Here is a 4,594-nt window from a genome sequence, read left to right as displayed (position 1 = left end):
CCTGGAGGGCCGGGTCGGGGGTCTCTGCTGGGTACCTGGCGGCGCGGGGCCGACTGAGGGGCCGGAGTGCAGGCCCTGCGGTGACCGGCGGAGCCGCCTTGTTGCCCAGGGAGGGGTGCCAGAGTCACATCATCCAACTAGCAGAGGTGATACTCAAAACCCAAAACCTTGCTTCAGGTGTTAATGTGAATTCCAAGTGCTTTTAGTTTAAAAAAAGTTTATTCCTGTTTCAATTGTCTACACTTGGCATTTTTCTGTACCTTCATAGTGCATTAATATTTTACTTTGACGAAATGATTTATAAATGTTTCACATTGAAATCTAGATTTAATAAATCGGCATGTTGTAAAATTAAATGTGTTTAAACGTTAAAATTATGTGAAAATGTTAAATTTTAATGAACAGCGCTTTTAATAACATTTGCAATATCTCAACTAATGGTAACATTTTATAAAATTTTTGGTTTTCAGGGCTTATATAATTTAAATGAACTCATGAATAAAATAATAGCATTTTAAATTTAAAAATAATTTTTAAAACATTCCACAAAAGTTCAGATATTCACTTTTAAAAACTTAAAACAGTGCAACACACACAAAACTTCATACCTTATACGATACGGTACTCTTCGGAGTTCTTATTTCCCTTTTCACACACCCTTTAGTATCTCTCGTTTCTGAGCTTTGCCTTCCCTCACTGGCTCACTCATTCAGGGTACTGTATAAACGGTGTATCCCGGTCCGATTCTGAGAGTCCAAAGGTAAAACAGATTGGTCCCTGCCCAGGGCTTTTACAGGCTATAGATGGTGAGAAGGCTGGCAAGCTTGTCGTGACAACAGGTATAGTGATGTGTTCTTGTCCCTACAAGAACAGTGACGGCGCTGAAAGCAGAGAGCTAAGGTTTGGAGACATTAGACATTAAGGGGTGGCACAGAGTAATGTGAGTTTGGGTAGATGAAGTTAGGAAGAAAGGCTTGGAATAGCAGAGGTGCTGTACTTTTTTGTTTCGCTTTTTAAATTGTTTGGTTTTGTTAATATGTGTTGAGCCCAGGGCCTTTTAAGCAGTGGAAGTCTTATGTGAATATAGATCCTGTCCCAAGCAGTCTTAGGTATTTAAGCATTGGTACCAGGGTAAGCCAGTGGTCAAGAGAAATGGGTGTGTGCTGCCTACTGAGAGGGGAGGGGAGCGAGGAGATTCAGTTCCAGATCACAAAGCAACTGAATGATTTTTCTTCCACAATTCCCCACTTCCCTAGCAGTCCAGTTGTTCATGGTCCTGGGGTTGGCAGCACATAGATGAGAATTAGCAACAAAAGATCTTGTACTCATGGCTAGCACTGCTTGAAGGAGTGAAGCACCGAGTAGCATTTTGCAAAGTACACTACAAAAAGCAAATCCCACTAGCTGTCAGTTGATAAACACTACGCTTGATGAAAGCATTGAATGCCCACATCAGAAGAGAATAAGATTCCAGATACCAGTACCGAGACCATTGCTAACTTGTGAGACTTCTGTAAGGAAGGGGCTCAGAAGAAAAGTATCAGAATCTCAAGGAAATCCAACCATCATCAGCTGTTCTGGCTAAAAATGTAGTTTCTTACAAGAAGAGAAATATACATCATTACTCTGAAAGAAAACGTCAAAGTTGTCAGAGCCAAAATGGAGTTGCTTATGTGAACCTAAACCTAAAGTTTTTTAAAAAATATATATAGATAAAGCCTGTAAGGTATGAAAGAAGACTTCTGACACAGGATTGCCTGAGAGAAACTCTCACAGAAGACGGTTGGAGCCCCTGGCTTGCCTGGAGGCCACCACAAACCCATAAAGTGTTTCCTCCAGGACATCTACCCAGCAACTCTGTTCCACACTGAATGATACCAGTCTTATTATTAACCCCTGTGACCCAAGATCATGGTTTCAAATTAACTGATGTAATCTTCATTTTTGTCTTTGCCTCAGCCACCTAGAATAAATCTAGTTTAGTCCAACATGCATATTCCCAGTGTCATGTTCTGCTATTCCCAATCAAATAGCGTTATTATTTTGAGACTCTCAGATTTTTTTAAAAAAGAAATTTAGTTTGACAAATCAAATACAATTGTGTGAATTTTTTGGTTAACATGGAGAGAAAGCTGAATTATTACACAGGAAAAGAAACATGATTGCTCATACTAAACCAGAATTTGAGATTCAGAACAAGTCAGTTTTGTTGATGGGCTGCGAAGCCCCTACAGGTACTGTTCTAGGTTGGTGCACAATTTGGATGGAAACTACTACTATGTGTATGTTGCTACCTGTGACGGATCCTGCGTAATTGTTTTAACCTATTTAATGTGGTCTTTATAAAACTACAAGAAATTTGTACTTTCTATGTCCACATTGAACAGGTAAGAAAAAGTTTTAGGAAAAAAGGGTTTAAGACATTTTGGGCATGAATTAATAAAATCTAGATTTGGATCCAGATATGTTGACCCAGAGCCAATGCTGTTCATTAATCCCTGCTGTAGGCTCCCTGTGTCTTAATCTCTGCAACCTGTTCGTGTGTCCCTCATGTTAGGGCTCTCCACCTGGGCTCCACAGCTGGAGGGGAGCTTGGGAAAACTAGAAGCTGCATCTGTATTAATAGCCCCTCCCAGGTCTCCCGTCAGATCAACCAGGCATGCGATTCTCATAGGAGCGTGAACCTACTGTGAACTGCACATTGGAGGGATTTAGGTTCTATGCTCCTTTGAGTCATCCTGAAACCATGCCTAGTCCCCCAGTCTGTGAGAAAAATCATCTTTTACAAAACCAGTCCCTGGTACTAAAGAGGGTGGGGACTGCTGATCTAATATCAAAAGCACTTTGCAAATATGATTGAACTAAGGATCTCGAAATGGGATGATAATCCTGGATTACTTGTGTGGGCCAGTGTGATCATCCATCCTTTCCAGGGGATCCAGGATGGTAAGTGACAGAAAAGGAGGTGGGACAATGGTAGAAGCAGAGTTTGGAATAATGAGGATTGTGCCGAAGGAATGTGGTCAGCCTCTTAGAATCTGGAAAAGACTAGGAAATAGTTCCTCACATAAACTCTGGAAGTACAGCCCTATTCTTTCCTTTTAGACTTCTCATCTCCTTAACTACAAGAGAATAAATGTGTTGCTGTAAGGCACTAAATTTTTTGGTTATCTTTTATGGCAGCAGTACAATCTTGTGCTATATAGTAATACAATTCAGTGCTATATATTTTCATATACCTGGCCTTTTCCAGACAATTTTGGTGCTCAGAATGGGAAAATTAAGCAATAGTAACTTTATATCAATATCTTATTTCTGTTAGTATCTACACCACGTTGCAAGGAAGGCAGGGTAATTTCAGCCTGTCCCTTTAACGTTTCAGTCTACAGCAAAAATGGAAAAATGGAAAAAAAAACAAGGACATGATATGACTGGATTGTCCTAAATAATGCAGTTTTGATAGATGAGAGATGAATTGCAGCAGGGGAGAGGAAAGGTATAAAAAGATGTCACCCGGGAAATTACAGCGTTTCCTTAGGAGAGAAGTGACTTTATCATGATGTCAGGTGATGAATGCATAAATAATCTGATTGAAATTGTAGCTAAGGAGTGTGCGCTGAGAAAGGAAAGAGGCGGGAGGGGCAGCACCACACTGGCTCAGTCTTCCTAACTTTGAGATGGCTTTGACACTTGGGGGTGCGTAGGAGGCTGAGGAAGGTGGATTCAAAAGGAGGCACCTTGGAAACATCACTTAGGGTGAGTGGGGATGGGGGCCAGCAGAGAACGGCAGAGAAATAGGTGGCAGGGTGGGTCACCAATGCTGCCCGTTAGTCAATAGGGGAGGAGGTGGCCGTGTCCAGTAAGAGAAGTCTCAGTAGGGGCCAGAGGGAGGTATGCTGCAGCTCATGCCTGCTCACAGGGCCCCGGTCACCTTTGACTGACATCAAGGTGGTAACTTTAGGTCAGCCATGGTGGAATTATTTGAAGTTGGCAAATACTGCATCACTGTAAATCAGGGCATTCACTGCCTCCTCACCTCTTCCCTCGAGTGAAATATTTACAGCACTCACCTGGGTGGAAAGGAAGGTGAAGCGTGATCACATTGAGTCCAAATGAATGGGAGATAAAGAGTTGGGAGTGAGAGAGACTGGTGTACTTCCCAGAGGCTAGTGGTGGAAGAAAGGAATGAGGTGGGCTAATGATGAGACGCAGGCAAGACATTGTATGGGCTCTATTATGTTGTTGAAGTTTTAAGAAATCTTTACCTTTTTTTAAAAACAGAAACACATTATGAGGTAAGAAGTTTATCTAGTATTTGATTTCTTTCCTGATCTTGTAGCACACATTGCATAGGAAAATTTCAGTGCCCCATCTCTTCCATGTTGGCTCCATCTCATTAGCCTTTCTGGGGTGGCTCGGTATGTTTCTGCTCTGAGCACTTTCCTTTTAAGGCAGATTTTGTTTTGGGATAGAAGATAATAAGCATTTGTCTACATGCGATTGTTCAAATTATTTTATTTTTTATGTTACCATTATGTGCATTTTAAATTTATGTGTTTTTGTGGAATTGAAATCCAGCATTGCAGGAAGCCTA

The sequence above is a fragment of the Fukomys damarensis genome, unplaced genomic scaffold, assembly GCF_012274545.1.
Source record: "Fukomys damarensis isolate Sample0158 unplaced genomic scaffold, DMR_v1.0_HiC HiC_scaffold_38, whole genome shotgun sequence".
NCBI classification, from domain to species: domain Eukaryota; kingdom Metazoa; phylum Chordata; class Mammalia; order Rodentia; family Bathyergidae; genus Fukomys; species Fukomys damarensis.
The sequence above is the reverse complement of the archived record's forward strand: the minus strand, read 5'-3'. Positions refer to the sequence as shown.